General features: G+C 50.2%; 1 long non-coding RNA gene across 1 annotated transcript in view; it reads left to right on the top strand.

The window, feature by feature from the left end:
• The window catches only part of LOC311427923, a 235641-nt gene that overhangs the window by 42264 nt on the left and 166502 nt on the right, over positions 1–26875 (top strand). The window lies entirely within an intron of this gene.

Genomic DNA, 26875 nt, shown 5'->3' with positions numbered 1-26875 from the left:
AGCTTCCAAGCCAGGGGCCTGCTGCTGGCCTTGCAGCTTCTTGGCTAGACACAGCCAAGCCTTGTGCCTGCTGCTGCCCACTCATGGACTCAAGCAGAAGGGACAGGACAACCCATGTTGGGGCCTTCTTTCTGTCTGGGTCCTCCTGGGTCTGGAGGCAGAGGGGATCCCCCAGTCAGCATGCCAAGCAAGTGCCTTGACTTCTCAGAAGCAAAGGCTGACCTGCCATCTCCAGACACAAGTGACCTCACAGTCCCTTTCTGTGACACGTTTCTGCTGCTGCCCTATCAAGTGCAGAGACAGAAGTGACCTCACAGTCCCTGCCACAGTCACATTCCTCCTGCTGGGGCAGAAGATCCTGAGGCAGAGCTGAATTTTCTCTATCCCCCTCAGTATCTTTTTTTACTTTCTGGGTTAGAGATTAAACAAAGTTTTAGTGGGAGTGTTTGGTGTTCTGCTTGTGTTGTCACGTCTGTGGTTGAGGTATGGACAAGTTCTGTGGTTTACGGGTGTTTTACATCTGCCAAGGAGTTTAGGGCTAAATAAGGCATTTTAATGTTAGTGTTAAGTGAAGGGATTACGGTTATCGAGAGAGAAAATTGATTCCTTTCAGAGTGTTGTAGTAGCATTTAGGTTTATGCGTTAAAATTACTGGCTCAAGTAAGGTAAGAGCCATAAGTGACTGTTTTAAGTCAGTGTTACTGCACTACCAGCATTGCATGAATTCTCTTACCTCTATGAAATCATTAATTTCTGCTGGCCATGCTCCTCTTACCACCCCAAAATCTCACGTGTCTCTTGTTCAGGCTGCTCCTGACCTCCCCATATCTTACTGGGATCAGCTTTCTGATGACATTTACCATCTCAGTGTATCTGTCTCACCTCTGTTGCCTCCTCCATTCCTGAGAAGGAAGTGGCATTGTAGTCAGGAGGGAAAAGGACACAAAGATCTTTAGGAGCATCCTGCACAATGTGCCCATCAGCTCTACACCTCCACAAAACCATGCTTCCAACCTACAAGTTTTGTTTCCCAAATGGCTTCTGTGGATCCAGGGTTACTTTTCCCAGGCCCTCTCACATGTTTCAGTTTTGGATGTGCAGGGATGGGATAAGGAAAGCCAAGGCATGGATGGAACTGATCTTCTCAAGGGATGAAAGTAATAAAAGGAAGAGATTCTATACTTACATTGCTCAGAAAAGGAAAGCCAAGAACAGTGTATCCCCTTCTGATGGATGAGAAGGGTGAACTGGTGATGACAGACATGCAGAAACCTGAGGGACTCAACATCTTTGCTTCATTCTTCCCTGCTAGTCAGGCTTCCCAAGTCTTTCATTCCCTGAACCCATAGATTGAGGCTGGGGGGCAAAATCCCTCCTGCTCTAAGTAAAGAGGAGGTCTGAGTCCACCTGAAGAAACTGAACACATGCAAGTCTATGGGGCTTGGTGACATGCATTCCAGGGTCCTGAGGGAACTGGCTGATGTAGTCGTCAAGCCTCTCCCCATTATATTTGAAGAGTCCTGGCAGTCAGGTGAAGTCTCTGCTGACTGAAAAAAGGAAACATCACTCCCATTTTTAAAAAGGGTAGAAATGAGAACCCATGGAACTACCAAATGGTGAGCCTCACATCTGTGCCTCAAAAGATCATGGAAAAAATCCTCCTGGAATCAATGTCAAGGCACATGCAAAACAAAGAGGTGATCTCAGACAGCCAGCATGGCTTCTCCAAAGGGTAAATCATGCCTGACCAATGTGATGGCTTTCTACAATGGAGTGATCACATCAGACAACAAGAGAAGACCGACCTACATCATCTACTTGTAATTCTGTAAGACCATTGACACTGTCCCACATGACATCCTTGTCTCCAAACTGGAGAGATACACATTTGATGGGTGCACCATTCAGTGGATAAGGAGTTGGCTTGAAGGTCACACCCAGAGTGTGGTGCTCAGCGACTCTATGTCCAAGTGGAGGCTGGTGACAAGTGTTGTACCTCAAGGGTCTTTCCTGGGACTGGTACTGTTTAATATCTTTATCTGTGACATAGACAGTGAGATCGACATTGAGAAAGTACATTCTGCGCTTGTAGCCCAGAAGGCCAACTGCATCCTGGGCTCCATAAGCAGAGGAGTGGCCAGCAGGTGGAGGGAGGTCACTTCTACTTCTACTCCTTGTACTCTGCCTTTGTGAGGTCCGCATTTGATGGGTGAACCATTCAATGGGTAAGGAGTTGGCTTGAAGGTCACACTGAGAGAGTGGTGCTCAATGGCTCTATGTCCAAGTGGAGGCATTTGATGAGTGGCGTCTGTCATGAGTCTGTCTTGGGACTGGTACAGTTTAATATCTTTATCAATGACATAGTGGGATCGAGTGCTCCCTCAGCAAGTGTGCAGATGACACCAAGCTGAGTGGTGTAGTTGATGCAACAGAGGAAGGGGTGCTAACCAAAGAGTGCTGGACAAGATTGAAATTTGGGTCCCTGTGAATCTAAGGAGGTTCAACAAGTCCAAGTGCAAGATGCTGCAACTGGGCTCGGGAAATCCCAGACATGAGGATAGGCTGGGAGAAGAACTCATTAAGAGGAGCCCTGCAGGGAGGTACTTGGGAGTTCTGCTGGACAAAAAGCTCGACATGAGCGAGCAGTGTGTGCTTGTAGCCCAGGAGGCCAACTATATCCTGGGCTGCATCAAGAGAGGAGTGGCAAGCAGGTGGAGGCAGGTGATTCACCCCTTCTACTCTACCCTTGTAAGGCTCATCTTGGAGTTCTGCATCCAGGACTGGGGCCACCAGCACAAGAAGGGTGTGGGTCTGTTAGAATGGGTCCAGAGGAGGGCCATGAAGATGATCAAGGGGCTGGAACACCTCTCCTATGAAGAAAGGTTGAGAGAGCTGGGGCTCTTCAGCCTGAAGAAGAAAAGGTTCCAGGGTGACCTCATCACAGCCTTTCAGTACTTAAATGGGGCTTATAAAAAGATGGAGATTGACTCCTTGCTCAAGGACATCACAGTCACTGCCCTGCCCCAAGGGGACAAACAGCTGAAGTTAGGGATAGGAGTGGGTTTGAAGATGAGATGTGCTGTGCGTGTGGTGGAGGGTTAGGTGGTCAATTTAACATTTAGGGATTAGAGGTCAACTTCTACAGCTAATGTAAAGGAAGGGCTTTGAGGGAGGGATTTGTGTTCTGCTCAAGATGCCTGCTCAAGGTGTAGGATGAGGGCAAGGTTTGTGGGTCAGAGTTTTGTTTAGTTCTTGGGTGAGGGCTAGGGCTGGCATTCTAATTCATGATTAGGCTTAATCATCATTCTGCTTGACCTTCAAGTACAAGATGTGTTTGACATCTGCCTTTTCCAAGTCCCGAGGAACCTCTTTGGTCAACCTGTCCTATCCAAGGCCTCTCAGATAGATCTTATGACAACGTCTGGAGCAGTTCCACCATCATGTCTCTCACTCTTCCCACTCAACTGCTAAGCAACCTGAGGACTGAGCAGGGGGATGATGAAGGTTTGGGAAAGGGCTTGGTTAAAACCTCTGAGCACAGCCTTTATGGGCTTCACATAGACAGAGAGGGTGGTGTCACAGAAAACAGTGACACTCATGAGGACTATAGAGCAGGTGGATAAGACCTTGGGCCTGCCAACACAGGACACAAACACACATGAAAACTGCATGGGAGGGAAGAGGAAGATTGGATCCAAAATGTAGATTATGAAATCAAAGACCATGAGAATCACCGTGGCACTGCAGGACAGCTCCAGCAATGGAACAAAACCACAGAAGAGGTGTCTATGACACTGGGGCCACAGAACTGTAGCTGGCAGGGGGAGAAAGAATTCCTGTACATGAGAGAAATTGCCCTGGTTCAGGTACAGCTGCCTTCTGGAGTCAGGCCTTCCACTTCCCAAGCCTTGCAGAGAACAGGGGTGGCATACAGCCCAGGGCTGACCGTAGGACATGGCCCCCAGCAGGAAGCACTGCGGTCATGCAAAAGGTGCAGCTGAGAGTGCTGCCACCTCTGTGAGCAAAGGGGGTGCTGTCCCCAGCCAGGAAGCTAGCCAGCATCTGGCGGAGGGTGCTGGAGCTGTACAAGGTGTGCAAGGAGGAGAAATCTCCCTCAGGAAGAAGGCCACGGGCATCTGCAGGTGTTTGGTGGCCAGCACCAGCACAGTGATGAGGGTGTTCCACATCCCAGTCACTGTGCTGGTCATGTAAGAGAGAAGGGAGAGATGTTTGTAAGGGTTGAGGAACTTCCGTATTCACAGTAGTGGAAACTCAGCTAATGATGGCTTATTGCACCATTCCCCTTTCCTCATGGAAACCCTTTTAGAGCACTCTGGTCCCCTCTGTCTTGTTGGGATAAAAATTTCCAAGCAGTTTCTTCCCCAGTTCCTAAACGGAACAGTGAAGGAATTTCAGAGAGGTGAAATTATCCCTGCCTGTCATGGCCGAGGTATCCTGCAATACAACAGGAACAAAATAGGGGTTAAGGAATCATTGGTTCTCATGTTTGACAACCACACTCTAACAGCACAAATCACACTTCTAAAATGTATCTTCCCTTTCTTCAGAGAAGAGCATTCGGTGATGACTTTGGTCTGCCTCAATCAGCACACCCCAGCAGAGACCCTGCTGCGTTCGGGAGCTGTCAGCCCTGATGCCTTGGGGACACCTCAAGGGAGCCCAAGGGCACAGAGCAAGCGATGCCATGGTCGGGTGCTGTGCTGCTGAGCTGGGCCGGGCTCCTGGGCCCAAGCAGAGCTCCTGGCAAGAGGGCCGTGGTGCAGAGAGACAGCTGTGCCCAGGAGCAGCTCCTCTGCACAGCGCAGCAGGGCTGGGGATTCTGACCACAGCTGGCACACAGAGAGGAGAGAAGGAGAGAGGGCTTGGAGGCACTGAGGAGCACAACAACAGAGGGCAGCGTGTGGCAGGACACATCTGCAGGCTCTTGACACCGTGAGGCTCTGCGTTATTCTACATTTAATGTGGACTAGAAGATGCTGTAGGGAATGGCATTTATAAAAGGATTTTTTCCAGAGGAAGACTGAGGCTTGGATTATCTGAAGAGGAAGGCTTTTTTAGTTTCTGTGCTTTCAGATACTTGCGGTGGCGTTGAATCTGAGTGAGTCTGAGCACACAGCTTGTGGGATGGGGTCTGTTGGCCTTGGACAGGGAAGAGATTTGGGGAGAGAGAAACAAGTTCCCAGCCAGGACATGGGCAGGCAGCAGTGTCTATGTTCCTTAGGCACTGGAACAGGTACCACATAGAAGTGGTGACAGCGCTGAGGCTGTCCGAATTCAAGAAATATTTGGGCAAACCCCTCAGATATAGGCAAGTTTTGGGGTTTTCATGTATAGATTCAGGGGTGGGATTTGAATATCCTTGTGGGCCCCTTCCAACCTGGGATAATCTATGACACCATGTCTCTATGAACCTCCGAGTGCAATACTTCTGTAGCTCAATAAATGCCAGCACAGGCCAAATGAGCCTAAGCATGGCTCAAAATTGTCTCTAAATGAAACTGTGAAGGGACTCTTTCATCTGAGGCTCCACAAGTTTTCATTTGAAATGCCCAGGATTTATGCCTTAGAAAACAGGGTCGGGTAGGCAGTTAAACAGAAAATACAAAAATAAATCCCCGCAGCCCTGCTCTGCAGATGGGTGAGTTGGGAGCAACAAAATTGAAAAGCTCTTTATAATCAGCTGATTGAATCTGAGAATACCCCATCTTCCTCTTTACCTCTGGCTGTGGGGCAGGACTGACTCCTTGCCCAGAGCAGGGTCCCTTGCTCCCAGGGACACCCTCAGGCAGCATCAAGAAGAGCATATGAAAGGGAGCTGGTAAATGCCTGACTGAAAGGGTTTTCAGGGCAGTTATGTAAGAAATGTAAGAACTTTATCTCAGGTATGTCTTCTTATTTATTAAAGCTTTTTTCATCCTTGGCAGTAACCCATGGCCAGAACCACCAAATGCCCAACATCAGCTCAGTGAGTGAGTTCCTGCTGCTGGCATTCGCAGACACGCACGAGCTGCAGCTCCTGCACTTCGCGCTCTTCCTGGGCATCTACCTGGCTGCCCTCCTGGGCAACGGCCTCATCCTCAGCGCCATAGCCTGCCACCACCGCCTCCACACCCCCATGTACTTCTTCCTCCTCAACCTCGCCCTCCTGGACCTGGGCTGCATCTCCACCACTCTGCCCAAAGCCATGGCCAATGCCCTCTGGGACACCAGGGCCATCTCCTATCAAGGATGTGCTGCACAGGTCTTTTTGTTTGTCTTCTTGATTGCATCAGAATTTTATCTTCTCACCATCATGGCCTATGACCGCTACGTTGCCATCTGCAAGGCCCTGCACTACGAGAGCCTCGTGGGCAGCAGAGCTTGTGCCCAGATGGCAGCAGCTGCCTGGGGCAGTGGCTTTCTCACTGCTGTCCTGCACACGGCCAACACATTTTCCCTGCCCCTCTGCCATGGCAATGCTGTGGACCAGTTCTTCTGTGAAATCCCCCACATCCTCAAGCTCTCCTGCTCACATGCCTACCTCAGGGAAGTTGGGGCACTTGTGTTTAGTGTTTCTTTAGTCCTTGGTTGTTTTGTTTTCATTGTGCTGTCCTATGTGCAGATCTTCAGGGCAGTGCTGAGGATGCCCTCTGAGCAGGGCCGGCACAAAGCCTTTTCCATGTGCCTCCCGCACCTGGCTGTGGTCTCCCTCTTTGTCAGCACTGGCACGTCTGCCTCCCTGAGGCACCCTTCAGACTCATTCCCATCCCTGGACCTGGTGGTGTCATTTTTATACTCAGTGGTGCCTCCAGCAGTGAACCCCCTCATCTACAGCATGAGGAACCAGGAATTGAAGGATGTTATAAAAAACAATTTAAACATTTGTTAAAGCATCACTAAACTTCTCATCAATTTATCCATTCTTCTAGCATATCCAAAAAGAGTTAAGATAATCTTTCATTTCTAATATACTTTAGAACTAGTTTAGCAAATACCTGATAACTTTTTGAGTTAAATATTAATCTTAGCTGCCTGCCTGTTTATTATTTTAATTACTTTGATCAGTTAATCTAATTTACCTATAGAACTAGGCTTCCTCAGTAGATATAGACAATAAAAATTGCATGAGAACCTCTCTGGTCTGAGCTGACATCTCTTCCCATCTCCTCTGGAGCTGGGGGAGCAGCCCCAGAACGCAGGAGGGGCTCAGGATCAAGAGCCCAGCTGCCACATGCAGGAGCAGCCCCAGTGGCCCTTGGAGCTTCCCCTCACTGCCCGCTGGGCTCTGCCTCTCTGCTGCCTGTGGGTCGGGGCTGCTGCTTCCCTGGAGCCATGGCCATGGCCTGCAGCATGACGTGGCCTTTTCACTGCTGCTGTCTTTTGGCTTCCATATTGTTCCCTTGTGTTCTCCCACTGAGATCTCATGCATCTTGCTGACAGTCTTATTGTCTGTAAAGGGGCATCTCTTTCTTTGCACAGCTCTTCCAAAGTTGGTGGAAGGAATATACCCAAGGAACTACTGCATGAATGGGTCTCTTGCTTTTCGGGGCTTCATCATGGATCAGAATTTCAGAGTGTTAGTGTAGTGCTGCACTGGGAGCTCCCTTCTTGGCTGGCCATGTCTCAGCAAACAATAATTGGCCTATGTCATGCCTGGGAGTGTCCACTGCTGTTGGGTCTGATGGCAAATGGCATGCTGGAGAGGAATCTGGAGCTGATCTGTGGCTGGGCCAGGCCTCTTGTGCTGGCCTGGGGAGTGGGGTTGGCCCTGCGGGGCACAGGCACTGTGTGCTGGGGATCTCCCAGGTAGAGAGCAGGGCTCCTGCAGCTTCACGGACCTCCATCTCCTGAGTGCGGGGGCTGCTGGGGAGGCCCAGAGACGCCTTTGTGCCTGCAGCTATGGTGCCTTACGATGGGCTGGGGCTGTGGTGGCCATGCCCAGAGCTCTGCAGCAGCCTGCACTGGGCACTGCCCTGTGGCCAGCACAGCCTGGGCTGCTGGGCTGGGCTGGGGAGAGGGCAGGGAGGTGGGGAGAGGTGGGCAGGGGCTGGGCTGGGCTGGGCAGTGCCCGGCAGAGGGCAACAGCAGCGTCAGGGAGCGGTGGCAGCATGCAGGGGAGGGCTCCCAGCAGGGCTTGGTGCTGCAGAGCCAGGGCTGTGGGAAGGGAGCCCAGAGCTGCAGGGGCAGGGGAGAGGAGGCCGAGGGCCAGGGCGGCTGCTGCAGGGGCAGGGGAGAGGAGGTCGAGGGCCAGGGTGGCTGCTGCAGGGGCAGGGAGCTCAGCATGGCCCTTGCAGCCCCCTGCCCTGGGCCTGCCTCTGCCCTTGGGCTTGGCCCCGGCCTTGGCTCTGCTGGCAGCAGCGCTCTTGCCATGCACTTCCTGGCCTCCCCTCGCCTGCGCACAGCTGCTGCCCACTCAGGCTGCTGCCACAAACGTGTCCTCAGAAGCAGCACCACCCCTTGGGCTGCTTCTGCTGGCCTCCCCCACCCCACTGCCTTGACTCCTTGTCTCTGCTGGGCCCCAATTCCTTCACCGAAATTCCTTCATTCACTGTCAACACCCTCTCCCCTGCCATGGTGGGATGTGTTTCCAGTGGGCCGTCTACCAGACACAGTTATAAATATGACAAGCAGGAGTGGAGGGGTCCTGCTTCCAGACAGGGGGAGGCAGGAAGAAAAGGGACAATCAGGTTTACTGGACTGTGTATATTTAATGGCCTGGCACATCAGATCCACAAATGTATTGGGCTCTACTGGACACCGGTGCAGAGCGTACCCTAATGCCATCAAGCTAGAAAGAGGTAGAACCCACCTGTATTTCTGGAGTGACAGGGACATCCCAAGAGAAAACTGTACTGGAGGCTGAAGGGAGTCTAACTGGGAAGAAATGGCACAAGCACCCCATTGGGACTGGCCCAGAGGCTATGAACATCCTCGGCTTAGACTGCATCAGGAGAGGGAACTTCAAAGTTTCAAGAGGGCACCACCGGTGGGGCTTTGGCAGAGCTGCCTTGGAGACAAAGGACATGAAACAGTTGTCTACCTTGTTTGGCCTTCCACAGAATCCTTCTGTTGGGGGTTTGCTGAGGGCTGAAGAACAGCAGGTGCCAATGGCTACCATGGTGGCGCACCTGAGGCAGCGTCGCGCTGAGACTCCCTGATTGCCATCAATGAGCTGGGTCATCGACTGGAGAACCAAGGTGTAGATGTAGAGCTTGGGAGCGTAGTTTAGTGATGGCCTTGTCAGCACTAAGGTAAAGTTGCCTGACCTGGGTGACACGTCCCAGAGTAGTGTCAGGCACAATGCAATTCTTTTTACCTTCTGCATCTATAGCACAGGAAGTAGGACTTTGCCCTACTCTATTGACTGGGCAGCTCTTTTCACTTTACTCAATTTAGGTTTCCATGTCTGGAAGGAGCAATTTCCCAAAAGCGGCCAATCTCATGGCTACAGCTACAGCCAATGAACATATATTTCCTTTAATTTTCTTCCTGAGTATTCCATGGAAGACCCAATAGAGACTATGGATGTCCAGTTGTCTACTAAGATTCATTTACAATTTCTCAGATCCCAATGGTCACTTCAAATATTATTTATTTTATTTTATTTTATTTTATTATTTTATTTTATTTTATTTTATTTTATTTTATTTTATTTTATTTTATTTTTGGTTTTATTTTATTTTATTTTATTTTATTTTATTTTATTTTATTTATTACTTTAATTGTTTCCCAAGGAACCCCTGACTCGTCTTAGAATGGGTTTCATGTGTGGGCTGGGCTGCAGTTACACGGACAAAGACCACTGCTGGCAGTGGAGGTGTCAGACCTCCAGACTCTGCTTTTCCTCCTGATGGAGTTCTCCAAAGAAGTCACCCTGGATGAATAGCAATACGAGAATGATGCTCCAAATGGAAATGCAACAACATTCAGCCTTTGAATCAAGAAAATATTTTTATTCTGTGCTTTGTGAAATCTTTTCCCTTAACTACGTCCTGCAGGTCTTTACTGACATCTGCTGGTTTGGGGAAGTGCCTCAAACACAACGGGGCCACTGGAGGTTTTCCCTGGTTGCTTATGGTCAGACAGCAAAGCTCTGCCAGAATACCCAGTATTTTTTTCAGTACTTGAATGATAAAGCAACAACTCATCAGCTCAAAAGATTCAATCCCTTCCGTAAAATGTCTCATATGAAGTGTAATTTCTATCATGAAGAAATGTGATTTTTCAGGATGCATATTCATCCCAGGAGAAGAAATACTAGTGTTCAGCTGTAGTTGCATTGTCATCGCTTTTCTATCATGGTGTGCTCCCTCCCTCATCTTCCAGGCACAAAACTCATCTTGATTACACAGACCCTGCTGAATGTCCCCTTTCCAGCTGCCTCTCTGGATCTATGCACTTCCCATCATTCTCCTGGTTTGCCCTCCTCTTACTGTTTAATCATTCAGACCACTCTCAGTGACCCAGTTGCTGCTTGGAGTTTCAGTGAGTTCAAGGTCACCCATCTCTCAGCAGTTTGTCTAATGGTTTCCTTAGTAAGACCCTCCTCGTTTATCATTGAATTAGTATGATATGGATTAATATTAACACAATTACTTAAAATTTCCTATTAATCACTGTAAAATACATCATGTACAGTCATCCTTTTGGGAAGGTAAACATCACGGGAGGCAACAAAATAAGGAACTTGAACTTTTTTTTTTATTATTATTATTTTTTAAATTGCAGCATGATTTCCTGTTGTTTGTTTTGAAATAGGAAAAACCCTGCTCTTCCCACCTAAGCAGGGCTTCAAAGGTCAAAACCTAGACCAATACCTATAGCAGAATGATGCTCTAAACTGAAACACAACAAAATTCAGCCTTTCAAATGAAGAAAGATTTTTATTAGATGCTCTTTGAAATCTTCCCCCTTAACTACAACATGAAAGCTCTCCAATTAGCTGAACAAGTCTTGAATACTTGAAGAAAATGGTGGGAGAAAAATGGCTCCTTACGAGTTTCTGTGTTTTAATGAGTTCCATGGTGTATTTTGGTGCTGAGTCAAAGAAACTTGGGTACTGAGCGGAGAATGATGCAACTGTGTGAAAAAGCAAACTCAAAAGGAAAAGCTGAAGTGCCTTGGAGAATTAATGGGCCCCACTGAGGGCTGTTACTAACAAACCTTCCCCAGGGACTGCTTAGGGCAGATAATTGGAGGCCATGATTGCAGACAGGCAAAGCACTGTGCTGAGAAAAGTCTTGGTTGGTTTTGGTGAAGCAAAAGGTCCAAAGCCTGTCCCCAGCCACTGTGAGGAGAGATCCTGCACCCCCCTGTCTGGCTCAGGACTTTTCTTGGGGGTCTGAGGAATGCGGTGGGCAGTGTGATGCCACGAGAGGAAAACTTGTATGACACCATCCTGTCTCTGCACAGGGTTACAAGGAAGCAAAGAGGCTGCATTTCAATGACTATGTCTCATTTTCTCATAAGCTCTAGGCAAAGTGTCAGGACTGTTGGGGCCTTCCCTTTTTAACAGCAACCTCTGTCTTTTCCTTTGCACGCTTTCCTATGCTGTCAAACACTTTGTCTTATTTCCTGGAAGTCTGCAGACCCCCTATCTCTGTTCACCACCTTGCTCTCATCCCAGCATTTCCATCATTTCACCAACGTCTCATCAGCCCTCACCAGCTGTTCCTTGAAAAACAAAGCTAGGGTCTGATCATAGATACTCAGCAGCACCTTCCAAGCCAGGGGCCTGCTGCTGGCCTTGCAGTTTCTTGTGGAGACACAGCCAAGCCTTGTACCTGCTGCTGCCCACTCATGGACTCAAGCAGAAGGGACAGGACAACCCATCTGGGGGCCTTCTTTCTGTCTGGGTCGTTCTGGGTCTGGAGGCAGAGGGGATCCCCCAGTCAGCATGCCAAGCAGGTGCCTTCTGCTGGCCTAGCAGGGCCACTGCCAGATGTCAGCCCAAAAGTGCAGCTCCCAGGGAGAAGTCAAGGTGACCTGCCACCTCCAGACACAAGTGACCTCACAGTCCCTTTCCGTGACACGTTCCTGCTGCTACCCTATCAAGTGCAGAGACAGAAGTGACCTCACAGTCCCTGCCACAGTCACATTCCTCCTGCTGTGGCAGGAGATCCTGAGGCAGAGCAGAGCTCCTGAAAGCATACCCACCCATCTCCTCCTTGTGGCCCACAAGCTGATCAGATCCATGGCCCCTCACATTAATTTGGAGTTAGGGTTTTGTTTAGGTCCCTTAAGCAGTTTTCTAGTGTTAAATAGGCCATTCTAATGCTACTATTAAGGGCAGAGATCAGAGTGATTAAGAGAGTAAGAGCTAGGGGAAGTGGCTATGGGCTGAGTTTTGTCTTCTAGGGATACTTTGAGGTCACTCATTAGAGTAGTGGATTCCTGTCAAGGTGCTGAGTAGCATTTAGGTTTAGGAATTTAGTTTACAGGTTGAAGCCAGGGAATAGCTTCATATGACTATTTTAAGTCACAGTTACGGCAGCATCAGCAGAACCTGAACCCTCTTACCTCTACAAAATCCTTAATTTTGGCTGGCCAAGCCCCTATTCCCTCCTCTCAGTCTCACATTTCTCCTGGGCTGTCTTCTGATTTCCCCATATCGGTTATCTTTTTAGGAGCATGTTTATGATGCCTTTCATGATCTTAGACTATCTGTCACTGCTATTTTGGCTACTCTATTCCCGAGAAAAGTGGCACTTAATACACGATGGAAAAGGACACAAATGTCCATCAGAACAGCCTGCACAATGTGCCCACCAGCTCTGCAGTGCCACAAAAGTGCTGTTCCTGCCTACAAGTTTCCTTTCCAGAATGGCTCCTATGTCTCCAGGGTAACTTTTCCCAGGCACTCACTTCCCCAGTCCATACCACTCTTGCCCGCAGGTCCCACGTGTCTCTCCAAGCCTCCCTTCTTCCCCTGCAGTAGTGGCACCTCACCGCAGCAGGTTGGTGCATCTCCAGGCTCAGGGGTGTTTCCTGAGGGCCTGCCCCGTGTGGGGAGTGGTGGGGAGGAAGAGAGCAAGGTCATCTCCTGGGGCATGGCTGAGCACAGCCCAGCCATCCTGCACTGCAGGCAGGCCCCTGCTCCCAGGCTGAGGCACACATGCAAGGTACACATTTCTCCATCATCCCAGCTTCACGCAGGGACCTTCAGCCCTGTCCCAGTCCCAAGATTGGGCTACTTCTCCACCCACAGACATATACTGCTTTCCATTTGGGGACTCAGGCAGGACTTTAAGGATCTGCAAAAGCCCTGAGTGTCCTTGTTTCTCACAGCCTTCTCACAAGTCTTTCTCCTGGCCCTCCCCACTGCCCAGCACTGCCTCTCAGTTGGCACTCGGTGACCCTTCAGAAGGGCCTTTGGGCTTCCTCAATTGTCCTGGTGCTTATTAGCAACTTCCTGGCTCCTTCCAGGGCCTTCTTGTCCCTCATGAGGACACTGGCTCTGGCTGGGATGGAGTTGCTCTCTGCAGAACAGTCCCTGCGGTGCTGTGTTTTTAATATGTGACCAGAGCAATGTTGGTCACCCACGGCTGTAGTCGCTGTTCCTGTGCAGTGTTTGCACAGCATCAAGGCTTTCTCTGCTTCTCACTCTGCCCCACCATCGAGTCGGCTTCCACTAGACCAGGTTGCTCAAAGCCCCATCCAACCTAGCCTTGAATACTTCCAGGGACAGGGCATCCACAGCTTCCCTGGGCAGCCTGTTCCGCTGCCTTACCACCCTTAAGTTAAGAACTTCTTTCTAATGGCTAATCTAAATCTACTCTCTTTCAGTTTAAAACCATTACCGCTACTCCTATCATGACATTGATGAAGAGTCCCTCCCCAGCTGTCCTGTAGGCCCCCTATTGGTACTGGAAGGGCTCTTTAAGTTCTCCCCAGAGCCTTCTCTTGCCTAGGCCGAACAAACCCATCTTCCTCAGCATGTTCCTAGGAAAAGTGCTGCAGCCCGTTGATCGTCCTCATGGCCCTCCTCTGGACTCCTTCTAATAGATACACATCCTTATTGGGGCCCCAGAGCTGAACACAGTACTCCAGTTGTGGCCTCACAAGACCCCCTAACAGATCAACATTCACTCCAAACTTGGTGTCGTCTGCAAACTTACTGAGGGTGCACTCGATCCCCTCATCCACATCATTGATGGAGATATTGAAGAGACCTGGCCGCGGTATGGGGCCCTGGGGGACACTAAGGACAGGCCTCCATCTGCATTTATTTGCATTTACCATGACTTTGGGCCAGTTTTTAACCCCACAAAGCGTACACCTGTCCAAGCCTTGAGCAGCCAGTTTCTCTGGAGAATGTTGTGGGAAAAGATGGAAAAGCCTTACTGCGGCTTAGGTAGACCACATCCACAGCCTTTCCCTCATCCACTGAGAGCATCACCTTGTCACACCTTGAGATCTGATTTACCAAGCGGGACCTGCCTTTGACAAACCCATGCTGACTGGGCCTGATCACCTGGTTGTTCTGGAAGCATTGTGATGGAATTCAAGATAATCTGCTCCAAGAGCTTTCCCAGGACCGAGTTCAGACTGACAGGCTTGTAGTTCCACGATCCTCCTTCCAGCCACTTTGTAGGTGAGCATCACATTTGCTAGTCACCAGCTGACTGGGAACACCTCTGATAGCCAGGACTGCTGATAAATGATGGAAGGCAGCTTGGTGAGCACTTCTGCCAGCTCCCTCAGTACTCTCGGCTATATCCCATCCAGCTCCATAGATTTGTGAACACCCTCCATGAGGGATGCTGTACAAGTAGTGGTGCTTGCTCAAACTGGTTCAGCGAAGAGCAAGGACACTGGAAAGGCTGAAAGTCCCAACAGGACCCAGGTCTTTGTGTCCATGGCTATGGCTGCTGTCTAAGCCACTGAGGCCTGAGAGGAGACAGCTGATTGTTAAAGCACCAGGGCCTCATTGCCTCCTCGCCCCCACCCATGAACCAGGCAGGGGTCGTACCATTTTCCTGCACTTGGCCATGCACATCCCCATCTCTTACTGCCCAACAAAGAGCCCTGAGCAACCTGTCAAGGGAAAGGATCTCACTTCCCAAGTGCTTGGGGTCAAGGCCTGGCCCTTGTGCTTGGTGAAACACATCCAGTTTTCCTACATATCAGTGTCACCTTCACATTGCCTTTGTCTCCTTGTCCTCACTGCCTCCAGGGTTCTGCTCTAACGAGCTCCAAGGGAGGCTGTGTCAGTGCTGGCCCTCAGGGGGACACTGCAGGAAACTTGCCTCTGACTTGGACTTCTGGAGAGATGTCTTCAATTGTCTCTAAGTGACTGAGGTTTGTGGGCTAATCAGCAAAGCCCCCAGAGGGGTGATTGCAGTGCCTTGGGCTGGTGCTGTGCTGCTGAGCTGGGCCGGGCTCATGGGACAGAGAGAGCTCGTGGCACAAGGGCTGTGGTGCAGAGAGACAGCTGTGCCCAGAAGCAGGTCCTCTGCACAGTGCAGCAGGGCTGGGGGCTCTGACCGCAGCTGGCACACAGACAGGAGAGAAGGAGAGAGGGCTTGGAGGCACTGAGGAGCGCAACAACAGAGGGCAGCATGTGGCAGGACACATCTGCAGGCTCTTGACACCGTGAGGCTCTGGCAGCAGGGCACTGCAGGTGGGGTTGCCAGAGGGGTCTTCTACAGATGGCATATCTGATGGCTGATAGCATCTGTGAGGATGTGTCTTATTCTACCTGTAATGTGGCATAGAAGATGCTTTAGAGAATGGTATTTTTGAGGGGGCATTTTAACAGGAAGACCGAGTCTTGGTTTATCTGAAATGGAAGACTTGCTTGGATTCTGTGCTTTCAGATTCTTGGTGTGGAAGAAAGGCAGGGTTCATGACAATGAATTGTCTGGATTGTACAGGAGACTGAGACTGCAAGAGTATTGCAGGGAGAGATCAATATGGCAGCAATTAATGTGATCAGATCCCTTCAGGCACCTCAGCCTGAAGACTGAAACAACAATGTTTGTTGTCTCCTCAGGGCTTGTCAGGTGTTAAGGAGCTGCAACCCCTGTGATGTCCTGTACTTAGGAAGCACACAGCTTGTGGGATGGGGTCTGTGAGCATGGACAGGGAGGGGATGTGGGGACAGAGAACCAGCTCCCAGCAGGGACATAGAAACAAGTAGGGACATGGGCAGGCAGTGAGAGGGAGCTTCTGCCAGAAATGCTGTGCGAGGGAGGGCTCAGGCACCTCCCTGCAACCCCCTGCAGGGCAGACGCCTTCCCTGGGACACCCCCTGCTCTCCTCTCCCACCAGCACTGCCTCTGCCCTCAAGCCCCCGGTGTCCCCAGCAGGAGCTGCCTTATCTGCAGGCAGAGCTGCAGCACAGGAGGGTCTGCTGAGTGTCCGTCTGTCCCTCCCTGGCCTTGCCTCCCCTGGCAGCAGCACGCTGGCATTCCTCCTGGCTTCTCCAGCTGGCCGTGCTGCTGCTGGTCTTGTTCCCAGGCTGGCTGGGGATGGGGGTTTCACATGCCCATGGCGTGAGCCCTCGGTGTGCTTGGGTGGAGGGACAGGGTGAGGGGTGTGCAGATGGGCACTGTGAGCCTGGATTCCTCTGCTCTCAGCAGGGTCTTTGTTCTTTTCAGTCAAACATGTGAATAGAACTTTCCTGCAGCTCTCACAGGGCAGCTGAAACCACACTTGGTGGACAGACTGGCCTGAAGGAGAACACCGTGCACTAAAGTGACAGTCCCTTTTTCTCTGATAATGATCTACAAGGATTCCCTTTGAGTTCAGCACAAATAGCCAGGGTTTGTGACTTGGAAACACTCCTCAGGAGTGGTGGGACAGAGGAAACAAAAAAATCAAATAAATCAATCAATCTATCAATCAATCAATAAATAAGGCTCCACAACTCTGCTCTGCAGTTTGGTGAACTGGGAGCGATACTGGGGCAAAGCATTTTGTGATCAAGAAGGAAGTGAAACCAACATTTCCCCATGTTCCTCTTCATCTCTTGCTGTAGGACAGGGCTGACTCCTGAACTGCCCACAGTAGAGCCCCCTGTTCCAACAGACACCGTCAGGCAGAATGAATCAGGATGCATGAAAGGGATCTGCTAAATGTCACAATATAGGTGATGATTTTAAATGAGAAAGAGCATTCGTTTCCCTCTGATACATTTCTTGTACTTTATTACTCTCATCCTCTTCTTTTTTCAGGATCACATCCTGAAAAAAGCAGATGTCCAACAGCAGCACCATCACTGACTTGGACCTCTGGAGAGATGTCTTCAATTGTCTTTGAATGCCTGAGGTTTGTGGGCTCATCAGCAAAGCCCCCAGGATGGTCATTGCACTGCCTTGGGCTGATGCTGTGCTGCTGAGCTGGGCTGGGCTCGTGGGACAGAGAAAACTCATTTCAAAAGTGATCCTGTTGCAGAGAGACAGCTGTGCCTAGGAGCAGCTCCTCTGCACAGCGCAGCAGGGCTGGGGGCTCTGACCGCAGCTGGCGCACACACAGAGGACAGAAGGAGAGAGGGGCTGAAGGCAGTTGGCAGTGGGAGGATGCTGAGAGCTGCCTGCAGGAGAAACCTGCACAGCCCTTGACAAGTTAAGTGCCTGGCTGCAGGGCCATGCAGCTGCAGGTCCTGGAAGGGTCTCCTGCTGGGTGTTGTTTCTGGGAGGGCAGTGGGCAATGCAGTAGGCTTTGAGAGTCCTGCTGGGTTGCAGTGTGAGGTGAGGAAGTCTGGCAGAAGCCCCTTGGAGTGTCATAACCCAGCTGCCCTTTTTAGCCAAGACTTGGGTGTCCAAGTCTCCTCCAGACACTGCAGGGGATGCAGATTGGGTATTGAGACACCCCAGATTTCGAATATCCAGCTCTGTCCGTGGGGCATCGTCCTGGGCTGCACACTTCTCTCCCGCAGGATGTAGCTCTCTCCTGGCATCCTTGTGTTATCCAGGTACCTCAAGGAGAAGACCCCTCTGTACTAAAACCATGTCTGTGCTGCTGGATGGCTGTCTGTGGGCAGCTGGAATGAGGCCTCTGCACTCTTGGCGAAGAAGGAAAAGCTGAGATCCTGCTCATGTACCTGGAGATAAGGTGCGGATTCTGTCCATCTGCACTGGGGTTGGGGCTTCTTTGATTTAAGCTGTCTCTCCTTCTTTGGAAACACAAGAGTGTGATTGTTTTACTAAGCATAATAAAATCTGACTCGCTCTACAATGTGATTGGAGGTGTTTTTTGCAACAACCCTGCAAAGTTCATGGATCTCATAAGTGGACTGAACTTGAGTTTCCCCTTTGTTGCTGTTTTCTGACTGCTTCACAGAAGGAAGGACACCTCTAAAGTCCCCAGTAATCCATGCTTGCAGTGCCAGTCTCACCGAGCATCAGCTGGGACTCAAGCAATAGAGCCGCAGAAAGCTCCTTTTGCAAAGAGAGAGGCTTCAGATGAGAGTGCTCTAAGGCTTGCAGTAAGTTTTCCTCAGAGAATTGTCTTCTAAACCTTTTCTGCCTTCTCCTTCTCTACAGACAACAGTGTTCAATGTCAGAAAATGCCCAACATCAGCTCAGTGAGCGAGTTCTTCCTGCTGGCATTCGCAGACACGCGTGAGCTGCAGCTCCTGCACTTCGCGCTCTTCCTGGGCATCTACCTGGCTGCCCTCCTGGGCAACGGCCTCATCCTCAGCGCCGTAGCCTGCCACCACCGCCTCCACACCCCCATGTACTTCTTCCTCCTCAACCTCGCCCTCCTCGACGTGGGCTGCATTTCCACCACTCTGCCCAAAGCCATGGCAAATGCCCTCTGGGACACCAGGACCATCTCCTATCAAGGCTGTGCTGCACAGGTCTTTCTCTTTGTCTTCTTTATCACAGCAGAGTATTCCCTTCTCACCATCATGGCCTACGATCGCTACGTTGCCATCTGCAAGCCCCTGCACTATGGGAGCCTCGTGGGCAGCAGAGCTTGTGCCCAGATGGCAGCAGCTGCCTGGGGCAGTGGCTTTCTCAATGCTGCCCTGCACACAGCCACTACATTTACCCTGTCCCTCTGCCATGGCAATGCTTTGGACCAGTTCTTCTGTGAAATCCCCCACATCCTCAAGCTCTCCTGCTCAGATGCCTACCTCAGGGAAGTTGGATTTACTGCATTTAGCTCTTGTTTAGTTGTTGGTTGCTTTCTTTTTATTGTGGTGTCCTATGTGCAGATCTTCAGGGCAGTGCTGAGGATGCCCTCTGAGCAGGGCAGGCACAAAGCCTTTTCCATGTGTCTCCCTCACCTGGCCGTGGTCTCCCTGTTTGTCAGCACTATCATGTTTGCCTACCTGAAGCCCCCCTCATTCTCCTCCCCATCCCTGGACCTTGCAGTATCTTTTCTGTACTCCATGTTACCTCCAGCAGTGAACCCCCTCATCTACAGCATGAGGAACCAGGAGCTCAAGGATGCACTGAGGAAATTGTTTGAATACATATTTCTTAAGAAACTGTAATGTTCCTTTACATTCCGAGTTTATCTCAGAAACAGTTAAGAAAGTAATTTGGTTTTATTTTTCTTGATAAATATGATCTTCAAGTTGTGGAGTCGATTTAATTAATGTCATTGTTAGCCTCCTACCTGTTCATTTATCTCTTTATTTTTCCTAATCATCTCATGTATATGTAAAGCCAGGCTTTCTGTGTAGCTATAGACAATAAAGAAGCGAACAGAAATTCATAGGTCTCAGCTGCAGTGTATTCCCATCTCCTTGGAACTAGCAAAGAAACTATTAAAAATATATATATATATATAAAAAAATATATAATAGCAAAATCTATTTGTGACTGTGATGCTTGACCACTTCCTTGAAACAAGGCCTCAATAGATGCAGCTGATTTTCAGGAGGACAGACATTTTCATAATGGGAGCCCACCTCTCCCTTCTCCTTCCATTTTCCACCTTTTATTGCTGAGTGTGACAACATATGGTATGGAATATCTCTGTGGCTGGTTTAGGTCAGCTGCCCTGGTGATGTCCCTTCCCTGTCTCTTGCGCACCTGCAGCCTGCTGGCTCTTTGGGGAGGGGGGATTAGAGGGATTCCTGATGCTGTGACAGAATTGCTCAGCAGTAGACAAAACATTACTGTGATACTAGTGCTGTTCTAGCTACTCAAGCAGAGCACAGCACTGGGTGGGCTTCTACACGAAAAGGTAACTCCATCCCAGCCAGACCCAGTACAGTCACATATTGAAAACACAGCACCACAGGGGCTGCTCTGCAGAGACTAACTCTGTCCCAGACAGAGCCAGTGCAGGACCACACAGCGGACAATAAGGCTCCCTCTGAGCTCTGTGGGGAGTCAGGAAGGTCCTAATAAGCACCAGAACGACTGAGGAAGCCCAAAGGCCCTTCTGAAGGTTGATTTATTCCCACCTGGGAGGCAGTGTTGGGCAGTGGGAAGGGCTATGAGAAAGACGTGAGAAGGCCGTGAGAAACAAGGAAATATCACTGCCATTGACCCAGTGGTGGGCTGACCAGAGCTCAAATGCTCAGTCTGCTGTGAGCAGGCAGAGGAGAGCTCTGCAGCCCCATGGCATGCAAAAGCCCCACCAAAGGAGCCTGGCAAGTTATTACATGCAGCCCTGGGGCAATGGCAGTGACACCATGAGCTGGGTCTGCCTCCCAGCCTGCCCAGCACTGCCCTGCAGAGTGCCCCTGTGCCCCGGGCACCACAGCCCCCTTGCTCTGCAGAGCAACACCTCTGGTTGTCATGTCAGAGATCTCAAATTTTGACTAAACTCATATCTCATAGCTGTTTTTAGTTTTCTCCATAGGGGTGACTACTGCCTCCAAGATGCCTGAGAGGAGGTAAATCCTGCACGAAGGCCTGCAAAATGTTACCCTGGATCCATAGGAGTCATTCTGGAACCAAGGCTTCTTCATAGGATATACACTTTTGTGGAGGTGCAGAGCTGATGGGCACGTGCAGGATGCTCCTACAGAACTTTGTGCCCTTTTCCCTACCGACTACAACACCACTTCTCTCTCAGGAACGGAGTAGCCAGCAGAGTGAGACAGATACTCTGAGATCATGAAAGCCATCAGAAAGCTGATCCCAATAAGAAAACCAATATGAGGATGTCAGGAGAAGCCTGGCCAAGAGAAGTGAGATTTGGGGGAGGGAAGAGGAGTTTGGGAAGCAGAAATTAACGATTTTGTAGAGGTAAGAGGTTTCATGCAATATTGATGGTGCTTTAAAACTGGCTTTAAACAGTCATGTAAAACACTTACACTTTTTTGACCAGTAACCCTAATCCCAAAACCTGAATGTTGCTCCAACACCTTGACAGAAATCCCCTGCAGTAATACCTGACCTCAGAGTATCCCTTCAAGCAGAACTCAGCCCATAGCCCCTTTCCTTACCTTTACTCTCTTGCTCATCCTAATCCCTTCCCTTAACACTAGCATTAAAACACTTTATTTAACCCTAGACGACTTCTTGGCAGACCTAAAGAAAACCACAAACCACGAAGCTTGTCCATACCCCAGCCACAGACCTGACACCCTATGCAGAACACCAAATCCTCCCAACAAACCGTTGCTTAAACTCTAACACAGATAGGTGAGCCCTAGTGTAAGGCCAGTTGGCAGGTGAATTTGGGCAACCTAATCTAATGGAAATTGTCCCTGCCTATGGAAGAAGGTTTGACTAGACAATCACAGAATCACAGAATCATCTAGGTTGGAAGAGACCTCCAAGATCACCTAGTCCAACCTCTGACCTAACACTAAGCAGTCCTCCGCTAAACCATATCACTAAGCACTACATCTAAACATCTTTTAAAGACCTCCAGGGATGGTGACTCAACCACTTCCATGGGGAGCCCATTCCAATGCCTAACAACCCTTTCAGTAAAGTTTTTCCTAATATCCAACCTAAACCTCCCCTGGTGCAACTTTAGCCCATTCCCCCTCGTCCAGTCACTGGGCACGTGGGAGAACAGACCAATCCCCACCTTGCTACGGCCTCCTTTGAGGTAGCTGTTTAGAGCAAAAAGGTCACCCCTGAGCCTCCTCTTCTCCAGACTGAACAATCCCAGCTCCCTCAGCTGCTCCTTGTAAGATTTGTCCTGGGTTACACGTACTTGGGTAGTGTAAGGCACAATGCAATTCTTTTTGCCTTCTGCATCTACAGCACAGGAAGTAGGACTGCCCTACTCTATTGACTGGACAATAGAGTAGGGTAAAAAAAAGTAAATGTCTTTACTTTTTACCCTGAGTTTTCCAAAGAAGACCCAAGAGAAACCATGGATGACTAGGTACCTACTGATACTTAATCTGTATTTCTCTGGTTCCAATGATCATTACAATCTTAGAAAGGCTTTCATGTGCAGGGCTGGGCTGCAGTTACAGGGACAAAGACCACTGCTGGCAGTGGAGGTGTCAGACCTCCAGACTCTCCTCTTCCTCCCTATGGAGGTCTCCAAAGAAGTCACCCTGAATGAATAGCAACAGGAGAATGATGTTCAAAACTGAAATACAGCAAAATTCAGCCTTTGAAAATACAAAAGATTTTTTATTAGGTTTTTTGAAATCTTCTTTGACTACATCATGCAAGCTCTGTAATTAGCTCCGCAAGGCGTGAAGCCTTGAAGAAAACTATGGAAGAGATGTTAGGAGTTTCTGCATTTTAATGAGTTCCATGGTGTATTTTGGTGCTGAGTCTATGAAGCTCAGGTACTGAGAGGGGAATGATGCAACTGCTTGAGCAAGTAAAGTCAGAAGGAAAAGTTGAAGTGACTTGGAATATTAATGGGCCCAACTGAGGGCTGTTACTAACAAAGCCTCCCCAGGGACTCGTTAAGGTGGATAACTGGAGTCCATGATTGCAGACAGGCAAAGCACTGCACTGAGAAATGTCTTGGTTTTAGTGAAACAGAAGAGCCAAGGCCTGACCCCAGCCACTGGGAGGGGAGATCCTGCACCCCCACGTCCGGCTCAAGGCTCTTGCTGGGGTCTGTGGGCTGTGGTGGGCAGTAGGATGCCATGATAAGAACAGTGGTGTGACACCTCTAAGGTGCTGCACAGGGTTGAAAGGAATCTATGAGGCCCCATCACAATGAATATAACATATCTCCTCCTAAGCTCTAGCTGAGGGGACAAAAACTTCAGGGCTGTTGGTGCCTTCCATTCTTGCCAGCACCCTCTGCCTTCTCCTCGGCAGGCTTTCTTATCCTGTCCCACACATCACCCTATTTTCTTGAAGTCTGCAGACACCCATCTCACTTCACCATCTTGCTCTCATGCCTTGCTTTCACCCATGTCTGGTGAGCCCTCACCAGCTGTTCCTTGAAACACAAAGCCAGGGTCTGATCAGAGGGTGAGGTATAGAACCATTGCATGACACCTTGAGGGACATTTCTTCCTCCTTGTGACCAGTGCCAGCCTTCCTGGAACATTTTGTGTCATTTTTTTTTTTTTTTCTCCTGCTCTTTCCTACTACTAAAGGAAGCTCCATCAGGGTGGAAAACACTCCTGAGGTAGGCATCCCAGCCCAATATGTTCCTTGCAGCCTGTCAGCCAACCAGACACAAGTCACCTCAGCAGCACCTTCCAAGCCAGGGACCTGCTGCTGGCCTTGCAGCTTCTTGTGGAGACACAGCCAAGCCTTGTGCCTGCTGCTGCCCACTCATGGACTCAAGCAGAAGGGACAGGACAACCCATGTTGGGGCCTTTTTTCTGTCTGGATCGTCCTGGCTCTGGAGGCAGAGGAGATCCCCCAGTCAGCATGCCAAGCAGGTGCCTTCTGCTGGCCTAGCAGGGCCACTGCCAGATGTCAGCCCAAAAATGCAGATCCCAAGGAGAAGTCAAGGCTGACCTGCAACCTACAGAGAGACCCAAGTGACCTCACAGTCCCTTTCTGTGACACATTCCTGCTGCTGCCCTATCAAGTGCAGAGACAGAAGTTACCTCACAGTCACTGCCACGGTCACATTGCTCCTGCTGGGGCAGGAGATCCTCAGGCAGAGCTGAGCTCCTCAGACATCCCCACCCATCTCCTCCTTGTGGCCCACAAGCTGATCAGATCATGGTGAGCAAGAGACTAAAGATAAAGGGAAGCGGCTATAGGCTGTGTTTTGGCTTGAAGGGAAACTTTGAGGTCAGGCATAAGAATAGTGGATTCCTGTCTGGGTGTGGAGTAGCATTTAGGTTTGGGGATCAATGTCACTGGTTAAAATAGGAGAATGGCTTTACATGACTATTTTGAGCCAGCGTTACAGCAGAATCAACATTGCCTGAATGTTCTAACCTCACAGAAATCATTAATTTCTGCTGGCCAAATTCCTTTTCCCTCCCTCAAATCTCACATCTCTGTTGTCCAGGCTTCTCCTGACTTTCCCATATCAGTCATCTTCCTAGGGGCAGCTTTCAGATGGCTTTCATGATCTCAGAGTATCTGTCTCATATCTGTTGGCTACTCCTTTCTTGAGACTGATATGGCACCTAAGTCAGGATGGAAAAGAACACAAAGGCTGTAGGTGAACCCTGCACAATGTGCCCAGCAGCTCTTGTACCACCCCAAAATTTTGTTTCCTGCCTCCAACTTCTGGATACGGAATGGTTTCTGTGCACCCAGGCTATCTTTTTCCAAACCCTCATGCATGGTTCAGTTTGCCCCAAGCATCTTGGAGGCAGTGGCCCTCTCTGTGTAGAAAACTGAAAGCAGTGCTAAAGGATGACTTCAGGCAAAAGCTGACACCTCTGACATGACAACCCCTACCCAAGACCTCTTCCTCTATGGGGCCTACCAGCTACTTAGAAAGAGCCGATCTCAGAAACTACATGCACAGCAAGTGCCTTCTGCTGCCCTACCATGGACACTGGCAGATGTGAGCCTAAAGGCACAGATCCCAGCCAGGAGTCAAGGGTGACCTGTCAGCTACTTCAGAAAGCAATCACCTCACAGGCCATTTAACAGCCATTCACTTCCTGCTGGACTTAGTGTTTCTGATGCACCACTGAGCTTATAATACCACACCTACAAAACACCCCCTTTTTGGGCCAGGGTCTGCCCAGGTGGAAGTGATCTGGTTGTGATCCTCCAAGCCCATGGCACACCTGCTGGGCTCCCATCCTCTCTGAGACACAGGAGCCAGTTCCGTGCCAGTCCTGGGACGTGCTAGGGCAGAAGGGACCTTGCAGGCAATGTTCCAGCCCCATGCCTGTTGGCGGTCTCTCAGCTCCTTGTGCACAGTGAAGATCACACTCAAGTCCAGAAGTCTGAAGCTGGCCTAGAAGACACTCATTTGAAGCATCGTTGCAGCCCCAGCCCCAGCTGGCAGTGCTGCTCTGCAGAGTGAGGGGGCTGTGGTGCCCGGGGCATGGGGGCACTCTGCAGGGCCGTGCTGGGCAGGCTGGGAGGCAGACCCAGCTCAGGGGGTCACTGCCATTGCCCCAGGGCTGCAAGGAATCACTCGCCAGGCTCCTTTGCTGGGGCTTTTGTGTGCCATGGGGCTGCTGAGCTAACCAGAGCACTTGAGCTCTGGTTAGTTCACCTCGGAGGAGATCCCCCCTTAGGAGGGAAGTGCTGCAGTGGAGGCCAGCTGTGCCACTGCCGTGCCCACTGCCTGTCCCTGCCTGCAGTCCCAGCACAGCCCCACAGCAGCACTGGCACCAAGCTCCAGGAGCAGCTGGGCCTGACCCCACCAGCAGGGCTCAGCAGGAGAGGGCGGCAGTGGCAAGAGAGCAGCTCTGCATGCCCCAAGTGCTGGTGCTCCCTGGCCGTGCTGCTGCGATGGGACTCTTTTCCTCTGCACCTCTGCACACGGGCACTGCCCCTGCAGAGCCAGGCCTGGTCTCAGAAGAAGGCTTCTCTCTGTAGATGTCAGAGAGTGATTTTTGAAAGTGTGATTTGTGCTGTTGGACTGTGGTTGTCAAGCATGTTGTGCTTTATCCTGGCAGACAACTCAGCACCACATTGCTCATCCTCACCCCCGAAATGCTCATGTGTTGAGATAAGGATTGTTTGATAGCAAAAGAAAGGAAGAGATGTTGCTGCTGCTGATGATGATGATAATGTAGTTTAATAAATCAAGCGATGCACAGTGCAATTGCTCACCACACACTGACCTATACCCAGCCCGTCCCCAAGCAGGGGTCCCCCTGAACCTGGGCAGCTTGCCTCAGGATCTCCTGTGTAGGTCCTTTGACCTTACTTTGGTTTACGTCAAAATCAGCGGTGGTGGTGGGACTTCATTAAGGCCACAGACGTCCACCATTATCTTCCACTCCCCATTAGAATTTTGCACTGTTCATATGGGACTATTAAAGGGTGAGAGAGCCTTGCTGATCACTCCTTGGCTCTCCAGTCAATGAACCAGGTCATGCATGGGAATCAGGGAGTCTCTGTTAGTGCAATACTGCCTCAGGTGCACTGTTGTGGTAGCGATTGGCACCTGCTGCTCATTGGCCATCAACACCTCCAGAGCAGAAGGGTCCTGTGAGAGAGTGGGCAAGGTAGACAACTGTTTAAAGGTAAACCTTTGCATTTTTGAAGTACCCTCTCCTGAAGGAGTCTATTCTAAGGGTGCACAGAGCTTCTGGGCCAGTCTCAATGGGTTGCTTTCGCCACTCTTTCCCATTAGACTCACTTCAGCCTCCAATACAGTTAGCTACTGGGATTCTCCCGTCATTCCAGAAATGCAAACGGGTTTTGGCCCTTTTAGCACTACACTGTGCACTGGTGTCCACTAGAGCCTTGCATCTTCTGTGGGTCTGATGTGCCAGGTCATGGAATCCTCAAAGTCCAATACACCCAGTTGCCTCCTTCCTCCCCCCTGGCTGGAGGTAGAGCCCCTATAGTCCCGCTCATAGTATTCATTACTCTGTTTGGAGGACTGCCCACTAGAAACAGGAGCAGCAATTTTCTCAGAAGAACCA

This window comes from Aythya ferina (genome assembly GCF_964211825.1).
Source record: "Aythya ferina genome assembly, contig: HAP1_SCAFFOLD_29, whole genome shotgun sequence".
Classification (NCBI taxonomy): domain Eukaryota; kingdom Metazoa; phylum Chordata; class Aves; order Anseriformes; family Anatidae; genus Aythya; species Aythya ferina.
Note: the sequence above shows the minus strand (reverse complement) of the source record. Positions and strands in the feature narration are given on the sequence as shown.